This window comes from Pygoscelis adeliae, unplaced genomic scaffold (assembly GCF_000699105.1).
Source record: "Pygoscelis adeliae isolate BGI_AS28 unplaced genomic scaffold, ASM69910v1 Scaffold160, whole genome shotgun sequence".
Taxonomy (NCBI): Eukaryota; Metazoa; Chordata; class Aves; order Sphenisciformes; family Spheniscidae; genus Pygoscelis; species Pygoscelis adeliae.
The window spans coordinates 5,149,888-5,168,215 of NW_008824035.1; the positions used below are offsets into that span (position 1 = coordinate 5,149,888).

An 18,328-nucleotide genomic window follows, 5' to 3' on the forward strand; every position below is an offset into this window, starting at 1 on the left:
TGGGACAGACCCTGGGAAGCTGAATCTAGTGCTTTATGAAGCATTAACCCATAAAACTCATCCAGTAAGTGCTCCATTAATAAGAATCTGCAATTAGTGCTAAGAAGATGTCCCAAAGCCAAGAAGAAAATACCAATATTGCACCAGACAGCCATCAAATCTTGTAGTTTAGGTCTTCCAAGGTGTTTTTTTTATCTCTTTTGCCACAGTAATACACAGGTGTGAGGGCACAAGTGCTTTATTGGAATAGATGTATATCACCAGGGACAGAAGTTAATGAGTGGGCTTGATTCTGACTGTTGAACATGGATAGTGCTCCTCCATTTCCAGCAGCCCCATGGCCTGATGTGTGATAGAGCCATGGAGGAGACCTGAGGCTACTTTGTGCAATCTCAGGAGCTGGCTATCACTTCTGGGCCCAAGGGTGGCAGAGCCATCTCTGGGTCACTTGAGTGAAACTTATCAACCTCTCAGTTTCTTCAAAGATTGTCTCTTTTTGTATTTTTGTGATCTGAAAGTTCAGTTAAGGGGAAGCTCTTTGAGAACGTGATTCAACACCACGTTACTAGAGCTAATTGGGGAGCCAGACCTGGCTTTGGTTCTGTCTGGTCAGATTTCATGAAAAAAGACTTCAGAATCTTGCCAGAGCAGAAGATAAAAGCTGGTGTCAAAAGAGACAGTGTGTTCTCTCCTACTTTTTCTTTTGATGATGTAAGTCCTGGTGGTTTAATAGTGCTGGTAGTTAAGCAGGAAAGTTTTCTGTAGTTAACTGTTTGCAGTGACAGATATTCATTAGTTTTACTTCGACAGCAATTCTTCAGTAATAGCTCTTCAATGGCAATTCCTATTTGACTGATTTATAAGAGCTCTTTACCCTCTATTAAGAGACAAGTTAAACTTAAACTTAAATCTTATTACTCATAATTGGGGCTAGCAAAAATTAGTATAGACTTCAGACTTTTAAATTTTAATTATGAGTGCATTTAATAGTCATGAAAGCGAACAGCTAATTGCTCTGGTTTGAACTAGACACAATGCATGTTCTCTACAAGCTTCATCTTGTAGTTCAGCCAGTGCACCTCAACCCTGAATCCTGTTAATCCAATCTTGTGGTTTTTTTGCAATGGGGCAGCCAGTTTGTCAGTGTGTTTTATGAGCTACACAAAAAAAGGAGCAAGGCTAGGATCACCAAATTCTGTATCCAAAAGCAGGCTTTGAGCTTACAGCTGCAGGAGGCAACTGTTAATGTAATAGCCCATTGTTCAGCAGCTGAACATTGTTCAGCTGAAACCTTACACAGGTAAAATCAAGTGCTTGTCCATAAAACTAGTAATTTTTATGTCAGTTTTTTAAAAACTTTATTATTCCTAATAATATTTTTAGTGTTGTATACATTTTCAAATATTTTATGTCTCTTTCTGGATCAATATTCTATCAAACATGTTAGTTCTTCGTATTATTTATTTTTTCTTCTTTGGAGATTGGGTGCACTTGGACATGATAATAACTTCCTGCTTGCAGTACTCAAAATTAATGGCCAGAGTATTGAAAAGCTTGCCATAGATGTTAATAATCCTTTTTTGCGCTGTTTTTGTTACTTCCATCTGTTACCACAGGAAGGATGACTTGGTAATAAACCCTGTTTATACCTTCACCACAAAACAAGAGAGAGGAAATGAGATGTCAGCAAAAATGCATAGTGTGACACAATCGTGTTCAGCAGTATTCTTTGTGACTTAAAGACCCTTACAAATATGATGTTGTTAATGCCCATATCTCTGAAGAATTTGGGATAGTTGCAATAGGGTAAATTAATCCAGGATGCCACTCCTCAAGAGCTGCAATGTCCACTGAGAACCAAGGCATCTCTGTTGTGTTGATTTACACTCTAATGCAATTTGAACTTCACCTTCAGGCTGAGATAGGACTACGTTGCAGCATTTTACAATACTGAGAAGCTAGCGTGTGCTTTAATTTGAAAACCTGTACCCAAATGGTGTATTTGTGATCACAAAATGTCCACATTTCCATGAGTTGATCCAAATTTGCAACTCAGCCATCCTGGTGGCTCTGCTGGCACAAAATCGAGATTCTGTTCTCAGTCTGCAAAGGTCTGGGCTTTATTCCAGCATCTAGCAAGAGGATCAATACACTTCATGACTACCCTCTATACATTTGTACACTGGGGATATCTGGGCCCCAGCAGACACCCACCCTCCTTTTTTCTTATCTTACAAGCTCCACTGGATTCGCCAGAGCTCTGAAACCACATGCAGGTGGCTCCTAATTTTAGTAGCATCTGAACAATGACTATCATGATGTGTGTGAGACAGAAAATCCCACATCTCTCCAATACAATGAGCTTGGGCTTCTGATGGGTTTCTGAGCAGCCCTGAATGTGCTATGCTAGAGAGGAAGCAGCTGAGCAGCTGCAAGGCATCAGGTGCTTTTGTGGGAAGGAATGAGATACTGGGAATATGGGACATCTGGGGAAAATCTTCTGGCTTGTCCTGCAGTGGGGGTATAGGCTTTTTTACCACAGTGTTAGCTAGGCAGGCCTTGCCCTCAAGGCTAAAACATTCCACATTGGAGACCTCTTCCAACAGACTATAGTAGTCTTAGGCCCGGCACGAAGTAGCTTGTAGAAAGTAAAGGACACTTTTCACGTGGCTTTTTTATCAACCTTGATGTACCAGCAGGCCCATGAAATCCTTTCTGCTAAATGTGGCATTGCAATTGTTAAGTCCTTCCTCAAAACACCCAGGGGATCACAGAGATTTTAACTATGCAGGTTACTCTCCTGCTCAATCCCTGTCCCCACCCCAGTGGCTTGCAGCAGATCATAACAGGTCAGTCCTCAGTGGTCCAAGCTCATGATTCAGAAGAGTGAAGTTAGGCCCATGGAAGTCTGACATGTCAGGGTACCTGAATGCAAAGCCTTTGGTGTATTAACCAGAGCTGCATCTCTTTGCTGTGTCATCTGGATGTACTGCAACTTCTAAAAAGCCCTCAAATGTATTTTTGAAAACAGCATGGAATGAAAAAGAAAAAATCTTCCAGTGACATCTTCCAACAGCACTTAAAACTTCCATTAATATTATGAATGAATCCAGCACATAATCTGCTGCTCAATCAAAATTTCCAGCACTGTATTCCAACTGCATTAAAAGCTGTATTTCCATTAATGTAAAGAATGAATCCAGCATGTATATATTGCTGAATCAGAATTTATGCAACAGGTTAGTTAAGAGGCTACAGTCAACTCCTATAACTTGAATATCTGAAGCCTGACCTAATGCTATAGCCACTGCAATTAAAAAGCCAGCAGTAGATGTGAAAAACATGTCTGTCTGTGGAGGAAGATCTATTTCTCTAAACAGTGATGTGGACAGGAAGTGAAGAGGTTTGAAAAATTGGCTCTGAAAGTAAAACAGTCACCTCCTTGATAAAACAGGCTACTATTGCAGTCTGTTTTCTTGGGAAGGTGACAGAGCATGTAACAAATTTAGTATTTTTATTTAAAAGTTTAGTACCATCTTATTTTGCTTCTTCAAGAAAAAGTACAAGAGAAAGTACAATAAAAATTTGAGGAAAAATACAAGAAGTTTGAGAAAAAGTACAATAATGTGTCCAGATTGTTCAAAAATTGCCTTGAGACTCTCTCCAGTGGAGTGTTCTTCTCTGAATGCCTATGTCCCTTTCCTTATATTTTGTTATTTTGGGAAAATCCTTACCTTGTGATGTTTATTTCCTAATTTGTGAAGATGTCTATGCTCTTCAGCAAGGCATTCTTATTTCACTGACAGGAGTTATAGGCAAAGGAGTCCTCAGAGATCTCAGCAGCTCTCTCCCAGTCCAAGAGACATAAGAAAATCAGGAGGCAGCAGCTCAGTTTGTGAGAGGCAGAGATTCGGCATGGCTAACAGGTTCCCTGGGAGGGGAGGGAGACCCTTTCAGGCTCACAGGAAGCAAAGGGTCCTGGCAGGAATTCCCCTTCCCTGAAACTGGGACGTACATTTGCAAATTATCTTCCCATGTAACAGCTAGAGCCTTGAGGGGAAAGAGAAGGGCCTCGGGTGCTCTGGTTCAGACAATGGTGACATGTACTTGTATTGTCCCTCCCATGAGATGACAATATATAATTCTACCTAAAGTCATCCCTTACAATTTCACATCTACTGTGATGAGCCAGGATTTTAGTAACAGGTTTATTGCCAAGCTTGATATCTTGGGAATTAACATTACTCCATCTCTGTCTTTATTATCAGCCTCATTCTTTCAGTCCCCCTCTATGGCATTCCTTGCTATTAATTTTATCTTTTTGTTATCATTCTACATCATCTTCTACATTTTTTGCATTTCTTTTTTATTTTTACTAATGCAAAATTGCTTTATCATTCCTTTAATATTATCAGTCTTATTCCATCCAGAGCTTTAATTTTAGCTAGTCTTGGCCTTCTCAGAAATGCTTAGACATCCTCAGTCAAAGGCAGCTGAGGATATGCAGTCCCTTGCAGGATCAGACCCAGACATGAGAGGAACTTGTATGATCTCTAGATGTATTAAACTAATTACTTTGACTTCCATATACTCATTGTAGGTTCAAAGGCCAACAACCGGGCATCCTATTTGAGAATTTCAAGGGAGATGGCTGAGCACTGGAGAGCCTGGGAGCAGGTTTCAATTATTTTATTAGACAAAGGGTTAAGAGTCATGCCTGGGAGGAGAGATGAGTGTTTCTTGACGTGGGATTTAGAATGTAGCAAGGAGGACTTGAGGGCTTTTGATCTGGCATCTTTCTCAAGCATTATCTCACTTCTTTTTAAAAGAAAAAGGGAAAAGAAGAAAGGATGGAAACACCTCCTAGGCAGGAGATTTTGTAATGACACCAAGAGGAGCTTATGAAACACTTGTGTGGTTGTTACAGCTAGCAAATCCTGGGGCAAACAAAAATTCATGCTAAAATGATAAGGAGTTTTGTTCACTGGGAACAGGTCCCCCTGTCCTTATACTTCCAGCAATGGATCAGGAAACAAATTTCCATGTTTTGGACAGGCTTATGTAGTAAGAGTTATGGCCTGGAAAGGCCATTAAGAAAATAACTGTAGTAAAACTGTGAATCAGTTATGGAAGAATATCTGAAATATGATTTTAGTTTATACATGCTTTCGAGCAATAAAGTGTGATGAGTTAATTCTCTTATGCTTATTTCTAGAGCTGCAAAGATGAGATTAGAACTTGCAGATTCCTGGCGCCTTGTCCGTGCTGAGTCCACAGACAATTTAACTTCTACAGCATTTACTGTGCTAATGCATGGAACATGGTAAGTGTTTTAATATTACTGTTCCAGACTTCTCTTTCCCCACTTTATGTATTTTTAGTCTCCCAGTATGAACCCCAAATAACTGCTGTGGAGGAAAAATTTACTGTGAAAGAAAAAAACTATAATTTATGCAAATTCCAAAATATCGAGTGTAACTGGCTATCTCTTCTGTGACACCCCATAGGGTGAGCCTTGGACAAAAGCCTATTCCTATTACATCTTTCTGTGCAGCTTGGGATGTCAGTAGTCATTTGAATGAAGTTGTCTGCTTAGCCTTAAAAACAGGCAGTGGAACTGTTTAATGTGAAACCTGGGACTGAATTGTAAAATGTGTGAAAAATAGTACAGCAGCTACTATAACTTCAAGTAGTTTTTATTCAGAGTTGCTTTCAGAACAAAAGCTACAAAAGAGTCATTTCAAGAAATACACCTCAATAGAGAAGAGGTACATGAAAAACCATAGAAGGGTAGGCTAGATTCAATCACCACTTTCATACTTGTAATGAAAAATGGTAAATACAATCCAGTGTATTCTCCAAATGCTCCCGATATGAATCAGTATGTCCACGAGTGGGTGTAAGTAGAGTATGATAACAATTCAGCTCTATTCCTGCCGCCTACACTACTGCAGTATTTGAATACTACAGAATTGTTAGTGGATTTTGTCTCTCTGATGTTATTCCCCCTCCTCCTCATAAGGTAGGGAAATATCCCTTCTCACAGGTAAGTAGTTGTTAAGCCTGACAGAGAAAATGGGCTTGTTTGGTGCACTGGATTATGTGCACGCCCAGGTGCAACCGCACTGGTGTGGTCTGCCCATCACTGCCAGTACCTACAGGGCTGATTACATGACCTACATAAGGCCACGCAAAAAGTTGATCCTGAAACTGAATTTTCTAAGTCAAAACTGAAGTCTTCTTGCAGAACTGATTTTCTAAATAATCTAATTGTTTCTAACAGAACTAAGTCCTTTGCCTAGTCCTGTGAGGAGAAATTGTAGGGTTTGGTCTCCATGCAATAAATATACGGTCCTGAAAGGCATTCCTTTATGGACATTAGGAAAATTAGAGCCTCAAAAAGTCCAGGAGAGTTTCTTTTGAGGTCTTCCCCTGCAAAGACTTATGTTTACTGTGTCTGTGTTCCTTACAGCGTTAAACACTAAACTTTCCTCAGTGAGCTTCCCTAGTGAGACCTTCATATGATGAAAACAATGAGGACATGATGGCTATTCCTGTACCATAAAACATTAAGCATTACCTTTTTTTATACCATTGCTATGTCTGTTAAAATTGGATATATTAATTCTTTGACTGTTCAGTGCAATTTCATGTTCCATAAGTGTCAAAGTGACTCAGAATCCATGGACTACTACACATAAAAGTTTGATTTTCCTTCTTTTATTTTATATGTTATACTTAAAAACAAAATGTTCTTGAAGCTCGATCAAAACAAGGAAAATAAAAATGTTTCATTCAAAAAACATTGGAATGGGATGTTTGGACAATACCAAGAGTACCCTCCCTTCTCCCTTTTGTTTGGTTGCCAAAATAAACTTAAGCCAAACTGATGCAGTTTGGTGAAGGGCATTTAGCTTGTGGGAATTGCATCTTATGACAGAAAATTGTTCCACCAACACTTCATGATGCATTTTCCAGCAGGTTTTCTATGTGCAGCATTCACCTCAGTGCCCCTGCAAGGTGGTGGCTTTGAGAGGCTTGTGAATACTCTCTAGCCTTTTTTCAAATCAACTTTTCAAGGTGCACCAATTTGTATTGTTCCTTCTTTCTACGCAGCCTCTAGATAGCCATTTTGATGAGTGATCATAGCATTAGAAGTTGTAGTTGTTATAGCTCTGCCTAAATCAGAAGAGTGGAAGGGGGGAATACGAGGATATAGAAGTGCACCCCTGAGCCAGACCAATGGTCTGTCATTCAGTGTCCTCTCTTCAGGAGTGGCAGTAAAAGCAGTTGTTTAGGGAGAGTATGCAAGCTTGGCCATAGTCTGCAGTCCATACCCCTTGTACTCCCTGAGCATCAAAATAGTTGGGTTAGGATGTTAGAGAATATATCCCTGCCCAGAGTTTTCACGTTCCATCTGTAGCTGTTGTCCATGAATTTGTCTGAAACCTTTTTTCACCTGCTGCTGTGCTTGCCTCCACAACCTCCTGTGGCAGCAAGTACCAGAAATTCACTACGCATTTTGAAAAGAAGCACTTTTATCTGTTTTAACTCAATATCTCCTACCAGTTTCATCAAGTGCCCCTGGTTCTCAAGTTGTAGGACTTGGTGAAAACAGTTCTGCCTTTACCTGAGGAAGTGCTGTGTGCAGACAGTGGAGGTGGAGGAGGAGAGAGGAGGAAAGAGCATTACATGGATTTCTTACAATTCCCTGATCACAGAGTTGTGTAAAAATATGTCTGTTAGTAGATTATGTAAACTAGAGCTCTAGCAGAAGCCGGAATAACACCCTCTTAGTAGCTGTGTCCTGCCCCTGAAGCCTAGCCCAGCATTTACAAATTCCAAAATAAGGGAACCAAATTAGTGGCTTAAATGTGGGCATTCACTGCCTGCAAGAGAGCATGTGGGCTCTCTACCTTGTACAGGAAGCTTGTCTGGTACTTAGCCTACGGTTTCCTTTCTTTAGAATTATTTTTGTATTTGTAAGCATAAACCCATAGCCCACACTAAGTAATTCCTTTCCTTTCTTGATTTTCATTTTCTCCGCATATTTATCTTGCCTCACCTGTAGCTGTCACTGTGTCAGGTTATACAGTACAGGGGTTTTTTTTAGCTTGTTCTCTATTCACTAGATTCTCCCTGTCCTATGGCAATTTTAGTTGTGTTTTTACTTCACTCTGATTTCCCTGAATAAGATTTGTCTGTTGGCTGTCTCATGTATGTTTTATTTCAAGAGACATTTGGTGTCTGGTATTTCTCAGCTCTCCGACTGGTTTCTCTTAAGGTCCATGAATCTTTCTAATTCCAGAGACGCCCTTTTTTGTAGTCTCACTGCTTGAAGCACAGGCCAAGAGACAAAATGGAGAAATAAAATCAAATATGTGCCTGTGAACTACCATCTCCTATTAGTGGCTTTATGCAACTATCTCCTATTAAAGACTTTATGCAGCTGTCACAAGAGGTGTTTCTGAATCAAAACCTTCGAATTAAAATTGTGGAGCCCCGGGGGGAAGGGAGTTGCTCCAGATCTGAAACCTGCTGCTTGGGTCCCTCTGGCTTCTCTCCCCGCAGTTTCCTTTGAGGCACGTGTTTCATTGTGAAAGAAAATGTCTCAAAGGATGCAGTATTGGTGCCCTCTTGTGGGGGGAAAAAGAGAGATGCGGTGAGGAAAAAAATTGTGGCACATCGGTGGGATACCGTTTAAAACAAATTGGAATTGATTATTTTGGCAAGGGATGGAGATGGGGAGTTCACTCGGCTACGCAAAAAGACTTAATTCAAGGATTTATTGATGGGCTCCAGAGGGGTATTGGCCAAATGAGATTTCAACAGATTGCCTGGGGCAGGTCTGCCCACCTCACAGCTGACGTGTGGCACGGCACTGTGGAGCACAGCCAAAAGATGTTGGTGTTGGTGCCACCAAAGGCAGCGTGCTGTCCCCTGCAGAGAGCCAAAACCCACCACAGTGGTGGGGCAGCTGCCTTAGCAATGCTTCACCGGGGCTCCTGGGGCCTGGCCGTTAGCTTGGGCCCAACTCAGCTCTGATGTGGCTGCAAGTTTGCAAAGGGGATTCAGTGGCCTCTGACACTAATCTCTTTGGAGTCCACTGTATGGCACAGAGAGGCCTTGCATTTCATCAGCTCACATGGGTCACCTCTGAAAGGGGACCGTATACCTATTTGTTTTATCTATGTAATCCTTGTTCATGGCATCTTATGCCTACATCTCTGTGTTCTGGCTTTTCAAGATCCTTTTTGATTATGAAAAACAGAGTCCATAAAATGTAACAGAAAGTATGGTTTTCTCCACATTTCAGCTCAGTGTATTTCCCATTCTTTTTTCCATAAGCTAAGAGCCCGTGGTTTGTTTGTTGTCAAACAGTTTGTGTGCTATCTTTTTATTAAAGCATGAGTACAGACTGTTGTAGTACATGAAAACAGCTAGGTTCTTCACCTGAGATGCCAAGCTTTCATAGGCTGACCTGCAGTCAGTCATCACCTCACCAGTTACATGAGACGTCTTCAGTTTTTTTCAGCAGTTAATAGTTCTGGTTTTAGCTGTTTGAAGAAAATGCCTGTGGATGGTGAACAACTTCGTGATGGAAGCATTCGCCTGTGGTAATATATGGAAAAAGGTAGTTGCATCTTTCTGAGGTAACAGGCTATTAGATTCCACTTTCTTTAAGCACAGGAAAGAAGGCTGTGGGCCAGCAGAATCCAGCATTAAAAGACATTAATGGGATAGAGAACAGCCTTATTGCATAATTAAGTAGCAAACAAAAAGTCATAAACCTAAATCTAAAGCCTTCTCCCAGGCTTGATGATTTTAAGATTTCCCTTGAAGCTTTTTTCTGGCTTCAAGCTTTCTTGAAGATTTCCAAACCCTAGCTTAGTTCATTTGCAGGTGATAACCATACTTCTTTATGCAGGTCCCAGGCTCCCCATTTGAAGTTCACTAAACTGAGGGGGCTATGTTTTTAAGCAGACTCCTGAAACTTACTACAGGCTTGGCTAGATTTCAAGGTTACTTGCCATTATTCACAAGCAATAGCTGTACTGTATGACCAATCACCAGGGTAGTGGCAAGGAAATCAGTGTTATAGTTCTAAAACAGCTATGAGTAATAGCTAAAACTATTTAAAGTAGAAGCTAGGGGAAAGGTATGTCTGTCATTCAAGTAAATAGAGAATGCCATTTCTTTAACAGAGAGACAGAGAGAAAGAATTCTTCATGCAGGTGGCATGGGAAGTGATGTATGGCATTTCAATAACCACTTGTGATTTTTTTTTAACCCTGTAGCAAAGGCATAGTGTGTTTAAGAAGGGAACCTCCACCAGGCCCTCAAGGACTCCCATTGTGAAATGGAAAGAGAGGGGAAGAAGGAAGCAGGCAAACTGTCATGCTGCTGTCAAATCTTCCAACCCCGTCTTTTGATCTTGGAGGGGTTGATTTTTCCCTACTCCTTCTTCTTTTTTACTTTCAGGAGCACTAATTCTCCAGTAAGGATAGAGGGGCAAAACTGGCCTGCCCTTTCTATCTCTGCTCTTTTCTATGGGATGAGTTCTGCCACAAACTTTCTTCCAAGGCTGGTCACCTTCTTGGCATCCAGTTTGTTCAAGCCATCTGGATTTCATTATCAATTATATACAGTCCTTCCTTGAAGCATTTCACTACAAATGTCGAAGTCTTGTAGCATCCTTATCTGCAGAGTGATATGTGTTAAATCTGCCTTATCACAATCTGCCACCAGGGTTTTTACACGTGTAACTTTCATTATGGTTGACAAGAGTGATACATGTAAATCTACCACATAGCAAGGAAAAAAAGTCTTTTTTTAAAATAATCTGACTCCTGGAAATACCCTCTGTATATTACAGTGAAACAAAGGCAAGACTGAAACAGCAGTAGCTATTAACAGTCAAATATGATACGCCAAAATGAAGACTACTAAGCCTGCTTTACAAACAGTTAGGTCTGTCCGTGGTCCATCTTGGGCCAACCAAGAGGATATTCCATAATTTCAGGGTTCAGATTATTAGATGGACAAGCCAACAGCCATAGTGGAGGGCAGCAGCTGTATTGTGTCACTTGGGATGTTACAAGCCAAAACATAAAAAAAGACAATCAGAGGAACTCAGGAAAGGACCTAGTGAAAATTTGAACCAAAAGGTAAAATTTTGTACAGTACCTCAGAGGTAGTGAGCTTGATTCAGCCTGTCACCAAACACCCACTCAGAATCAACATGCCACGCAGTACTCTGGCCACACGAATGCTTTTACTGGCAAAGCAAGAAAATGTATGTAACAAGGCACAACATATATTGTTCATATCCATTAAAGACAGTGAAACTATCAAGTTAGCTGCTGACTAAAAGCTTCCAAATTTGTAGTTGGCTTAGACTGAAACGACGAAAGTGGTGTCGGTCTGGTGCCACATATGTGGGAGTGCATCAGTGCACAGTCTGAGTTTACAGGATATGAGGCAGTAAGCAGTTGGGTATCAGCAAATAGAATTAGGACAGGACCTCTAATCTATTATAACTATAAATTGTTTGGCTCTTTTCCAGGGCTTTGTAGACATGAATTTTCTTCCTGGGTTCAGTTCCCACAAACTTCCTGTTCCTCTCAGGCAAGTTTCAGAGCCAGATTCTGATCTTCATTTATTCTTTGTAAATTCAAAATAATTCAGTTGAGCCCAACATGTGGCAGTTGTTTAAAACTATCCTAAATGAGCTCAAAAGGGCATGCAGGGTGCCTTATTTCTTCACCCGTAAAAAGAGGAAGGACTCTTCTCTCACCTTCCATTTTGCCTATTTGGTATTGTAGCAGAAACAGAGTTACTGTGTACATATCGGTGAAATCTTAGCTGGAGTCTCTATCTGCTAATACAGTACAAACAACGGATCAGTACTCACAAAAGATTTGAGCAAATTTTTCAAGATGCAGTCCCAGATTCCAAACACCATGAGAGCAGAGAGCCATGTAGCACTGGCAAATGTGCAGTAATTCAGAAGGGAGCCTGACCAGGTTTTACCCACACAAACAAAGGCTCAGGATTTTAACTCTGAAAGTGATCAACTAGCAAAATAAACTTTCAAAAGAAGTGGTGGGATTTCTCCATTTCTTATGTTTTTAAATCAGCCTGCAGATGTATTTCTGGATGTTATGTTTTAATCAAACACAACTTTTTGTCTTTCAAGCAGAGACAGGCTAGAGAAATTCTATATTCCATCTGTTTAAAGAAATCAAATTAAATAAATTAGTGTGTTAAACCTTTCAGGTTGCTCAGATCTAAACAGGGGAGACAAAACATAATAGAGACTCAGAATGAAGAATGTACAAGGAGTATTCATACAAGAACCTGCAAAAGGCCAGGCAGTAAATTTCTCTGTAGTGCTAACAACATAGTGTCTGTATTTCCAACAGACATAATTCCAATAATAAAAGCAAAGAGAGACCAGATCTGCATAAAGTAATGCAATCCCATTCTCAGTATCTGTGTGTGCTCCTAGCCTTCCTTAAATACGTAACAAAGTGCATTTGCAAAGACACCTTTCAGTTAAGTGTTCAGACTGTACACAATTTGGAGATTAAAATATATGTTTTTTTGAAATGAGGGCTGTTTGAAAATGAGTAACCTGAATTCAACAACACATCTGAGTAGTTTATAAATTTATTCATTTTTTATGTTGACTCTTTCAAATTTCCCAGAAAAATTACCTTAAAAATACTATCTAAATCATCTTTACTATTTAGCCATATTTGTTAGGGGGACGAACATATATGAGCAAATTTCGGAATCATGTAACTGAAATGGATATTCTAATCTTGAAAGTCCTGTTACCTAGGAGGAAAGGTGACTACATTTTCAAAATCAAAATTGGACACTTTTGCATTGACGTGTTTTAGGACTGTGAAATGTTTCTATGAAAGACAGAGGTGCTTCTTGTAAAAAATTAGTATATTGAACACACTGGAAAACCTTAGGTGTAGCAGGGGTATATACCTTTTTTCTGAATAAGTATTTCCAATAGTTTAATGTCTGATTCAAAGTTTTCTCTAAGCACTGAAAAGTCCTATTAACATTTAGTCTCTGAAAAAGAACAACTTAATGAGGGCTAGGCTTATCTGCTTTTTCTCTTGCTTCCAAATACTACTCATCACACCAGAGACCCATTCCACTGGTTGGTTTATTTTGTGATACAAACAGAATGTTGTGTCTTGGGCAAACATGATGTAGCCATTTATTTAAAAAAAAAACGTGAGAAAATGAGATGTAAAAGATTTTGTTCCTGCACAGTGAGAGTACCCCACACAGAATCTGGGCTTGTACCAACATAAAAATTCAGAGCATATAGGCATTTTAATAGAGAACTCACATATGTTGAATTTTACCATAGTTCAAGAATTGTCCTATTAATTTGGGCAGCATGATCTGTTTTAAGGCCAGCAGAATCTGGCATGTAAAGTAGTTATTTCTGAGGAAGTCAGAAGGAAAGATACGGAGTGAAAGGGGTTATTATGTATTCTTTGTGTATTTGAGAGTTCTTTGTTTAAAGTAATTTTCCCTGTGTTGTTTCTGTGGAAGACTAAAATCGGTTGACTGATTTTGTCAAGATCTTTAATTGTGAACAGAAAATTATAAAATATGCTATTCTAAAATTGTTCAGGTTTGCAAAATTCAAGTTCATTGATTTCTTCTCAAACAGTAATCTGTTTGAGAAGAATTTTGAGATTTCTTCTCAAACTGTGCTCTGTTTATGAATGGCTCTGTGCCCAGATTATTTGTGCTCACGTATGGCGTTTCTCATTGGTGTTAGCCGGGCAATGATTCTTCATGCAAGGACCTCCTGAGTAGTAGGAAGAGATAGAGCTTTGAGGAAAGCATATTTGTTTTAGTATTCTCCAGAAGACGCTTGGGAGAAGCTGAGATGAGAAGTTAGAAAATAGTAGGTCAAAGCGAGATTTCTCTCTTTCTGGAGTGAGGCTTGTAGGATTGCTGGGAGCTGTTGAGATGAAAGCAGGTTCTAGGTAGCTGGAATTAGGGAGTGGGGTAGACAGCTAGTGGGCAAGTGGTAGGATAAGAGCTTGATTTCCCTGCTTTTCCATAGCACTTGCTTTTAAGGAACAGTCACTTTGAGGACCATCTGCTCTGTCTCACAGTCCCCTTGGAGGCAGACGGGTTTCAGGAGTGGGCATTACTTTGCAGGTCTTTGGTTGGAAGCCATAGCATGTGGAAGGTCTGCTCCACGAGCCTGGCTTCGATCTGTGGGGCTGGGCACAGAGCTGAACACAAAATACTTAACAAGTCATGCATGAAGGAGCCATCAACTACATCAGGCTGAGAGAAGCTGTTTTGTGCGTGTTCTAAGTTACATAGCAAGTCTTGTTCTGGGTGCTTTGATAGTGATATTTAAGAAGCTGCATCTGCAGTTTTTAAATTATGATGAGTCTTAAATTGTAAAATCGATAAGTTGACAAGAACCGAAGGATAAAGCTTTCTGAGGGAGAGAGAAGATTGCCCCCTGGCTAACACCAGCTCTACAGAATAAATGATCTGTACTAGGATGTCCTAGTGTGCATTACATTTCAGCACAAAATTCTTCAGGGCCCAGTTATACTTCTAGAACTGAATTCTGGAATAGTGAAAAATATACAGAAAAAGCACAGTAAAGTATCTTGTGTGAGTTACTTGTCACAGTACTTGATGGCTGTGTATTTTAGTTCTTGCAGGCTGCTGTTGGGTAGGAGCATTTTAGGTTACTGCAAAGTACCATTCTGCCAGGGGATGACAGTGACCAAATTGCCTATTTCTGCGATATTTCAGGTATGTTTGTCATGTCTTACTTCCCACCTGCGCGTAGAAGAAGATGCTGTAGGAAAACAGGAACCAAAAGAACAGCTAGTACTAGCCCAAGAGATATGAGAGGAAGCAGGATAAAATGACAAAGGCAAGATGCAACAGCAGAGTGAGACGGGATGGGGGGGTCATGGCATGGAGGTTAGTGCAGGGAATATGTTACAAAATCTGGGTGTCATGGTTTGCCAATAGGCCAGTCAGGGAAGTACCTTTGTACCAAATTAGCATGGCAAGGAAGTGATGAGAAAAAACTCCCCAGCCAGTCCTGTTAATAAGTCTTATCTCTGATCTTGAAGGGCTTAAAACAGTTTACTTTCCATGCCTGTGTGAGCCATTTGTGCTAGTAAATCAGAAGTGTGTGCTCCATATCCTGTTACCTTCAGATCTGCCTCAATAGCCACAAGCTGTGTAATGCCAAAAGACATGCCTCTATCTTAAAAAGAAAAAAAACCCTGAAGGTTCTTTTGATCTAAATTGAATCTCATTCAAGTCTATATAAACCCTTATGTCTGTGGCACACAACACACGCTTCGTGGCCTTGTTCCATTGCATTCACACCGATGTCCTGTGGTTTCCTTGTCATTTTTTGCAATCAAGTCACATGAAATATATTATTGTCTACCTTGTTCTGATAATCTTGATACCACATTTTCCTGTTGCACAAACATCTTTTTCAGGGTGATTTGATCTAAAAGTTTAAACCCAGCAGAAAGGAAACAAAATGTGAGGGTTTTTTAAACATCCTACTTCACCACACTGAGAGCTTGTTCTAACTGCTGCATCCTAAATTTAAGTATTGGGATCAAAGTGGGGTAAAGGAATGATGTAAGGAACTGGACCATATCTTCTTACAGCTCTGACACCATCAGTATCCTCCCAAAGATACGGGTTACTTTGATTTTAATTGGAGTAATAAATTTATGCCCCTTGTGCTCCCACTCAAGAAAATTTCTAGTAACTCCATGATGGGTGGTTGTCACACAGGCTACCTACCTACCACATTAGACTGGGGTTTAGGCTTGAACCCAGACTCCTGGCCTACATGTTCATTTTCACTCTGCTTTTCTCCTTGTGTGGGAAGAGGGCAGGCAGCTGGCACATTTGTGCTCTATGGCTATGGGCAACATGAAAGTAACTGACTCAAACCGTTTGGTTCAAGAACTGGAGGCTGTTCTGCGGCACAGCTGACAGAGGCAGCAAAGCCACAGTCAGAGGCACTTGCCTGCTGTCAGTTTTCCTGTCCCCAGTATGGAGAGGTCACCTAGCCCCTGGCCATGGTCACTGCACCATTCTTCACTTCTCCCAGTTAGAAAATGTGACAGGTTGCCACAGCTAAAGACCAACATCCATTAGTTGACCCATTACAGGGACAGGATGAGTTAAAACAGAAGCAGCTCCATCATGCAACTCTTTTGATGAGTTTCGGTTATTTGCTGGAGGTAGCATTGATGTCACTGAAATAGTGACTCAGATTGTGTGTTTCTTGAGTCACCTGCGCTGAAACTGGCAATGTGTGTGCCAGTAAAGCCTATTTCAACTTTGGTTTTTAGTGATCCAAGCACGTTCCCCCCTCCCCCAATCTAAAACTAGATTGAGGCTATCACCTGATAAAATCAAATTTTGAGCCTTCCTGAGAGGGAGACTAGACCAAGACTTCTCCAGGTCTCACTTCATATAAAGCCTTATATAAATATATAAAGCCATATAAATCCAAGGCAGCACATCTGCCACAGCAGCTTTTCCCCTGTTTCAGCTTTCTGGGCTGAAGGCAAGATCCAGATCCTGCCCCTAAACCTCCCACTCACTTGAAGGCAGAAGCTGCCTGTGCTGTTAATGAGCAAAACAGCTTTCTAGTACCTGGGGGAATGGGGTGGGCTGTGTCTTACATCATCTTCCTCCCTGGTGTGTCATATTAAGTGCAAGGTACAATCCTGCTCCATAGGCAAGAGCACATCTGCAGCTGAGTGTGGTTTGCTGTGGGCTGGACTCTAGTAGGGTCAAGCTGTGGCGCTTCTGGGAGCCAGGCAGGCACTGGCATGGCGGGAGAGGCTGAGCACCAACTCTGCTGACTCTTTCTTTGATCATATTGGAGCTGAGGTTTATGTCACCTAAACAGCATATGGTAGTTTTCCCTCAGTGAGCTAAACTACAAATGCACATGTGAGAGGAGAAACTAATTACCATTGAAAGTAGCAAGTAGGAATGGGGAGACACAGGTACAGTTGAACTAAATCTCCTACAGCTGTGAGTAGGAGTACATTCTAGGTCCGGACTGCCCTTAAGCAACCAGCTGAATTCCTTCAGATAGCAGCACTGAAACCAGCCTGTAATTGTTGCCAGTAACACCTGATAGCCGGACTAGAAATCCTTTGCCTCTGCTCCGGACTCCATTTTCTGACACTGCCTTAGAGCTACCAGGTCTTAAACCTTCTTCTAAAGTCCTTCCCTAAGGAAAGGGAAAAAAGGAAGGGAAAAAGGGAAAGAAAATAAGAAGGGAAGGGCCTTTCTTTTACCAAAGGAGGCTATGTGACTGTGTAAGAAATCAAAAGAGCCTTGAAAAAGGTTATTAACAGATGTAGGCCAGTGACATTTTCAAAGCAGATGGAGTTATTAGAGTGCAGAGAACAAGGTGCCAAATAAAAGATTACTGCAGAAGAGCATTGGCTCTTTTTACCTTCAAGAATTATAAAAAGTCAACTACAAACATGGACAGGGTTTACGTGGTTGAAATTGCTACAGATGTAAAAGGAGTAAAGGAAATAGAGAAGAGGGAACATGAGCTGGGTTAGACTGTCGTGAGACAGGTTAGTTTTACCTTACTGATGGTGTGTTGTTGCAATAGTAAACAGCAAGTGAAGCTGTCAAGCCAGTGAAGTAGCTGGGGTGGCATGCTAAATTCAGCAGCTGGATTGAAGTCTCAGAAGCATGTGGTGTTTGGACAGTGATGCTTTCAGGAGACAATATAAGCAATGAGAGCTTTTACTCTATTCTGTGCAGCAAACCCTCTGCTGGAGTTTGCCCATAAATCATGAGCTTGGGTTTTGCAATCCCATCAGTTAAATCCTTGACTCTCTCACATTCCTGAGAAGAGGATTTAGTGGAACAGCTGGAACAACATCTCTGAAGGAACTGCTTTCCAGATCTCCTGAGGGAGGTAAAAAATGGGCATAATTTATGCTACACTGCTATTATTCATCCCTTCAGGAATTATTGTTCCACATGAACAAAGGTAGGACAGGTAGGCTAAGTCGCCTGAGATACTGCTAAGCAGTGAACAGATGGCTGGAAAGAAAATCTCTAACAGTGCTTAAATGTTTTCCAGGGATGGTAAACTAGCCCTTATTTTAAGTAATTCTGCTGAGGGGCTGCTCATGCGGCTCACCACAGAGATTCACAAAACATCTATCTGGTGTGTATACATGGACATTATAGAGCAATGGCATGTGGGGGACTTTCTATACATGGGTTA

The 18,328-nt window shown here is 40.8% G+C and overlaps 1 long non-coding RNA gene across 1 annotated transcript; it reads left to right on the top strand.

Moving 5' to 3' along the window:
• Window positions 1-11,758: 11,758 nt before the first annotated feature.
• LOC103923696 lies at window positions 11,759-17,702 on the top strand. The gene is made up of 3 exons (XR_663944.1): window positions 11,759-11,769; window positions 12,571-12,573; window positions 17,625-17,702. It is a non-coding gene; the product is annotated as an uncharacterized LOC103923696 (long non-coding RNA).
• Window positions 17,703-18,328: the final 626 nt, after the last annotated feature.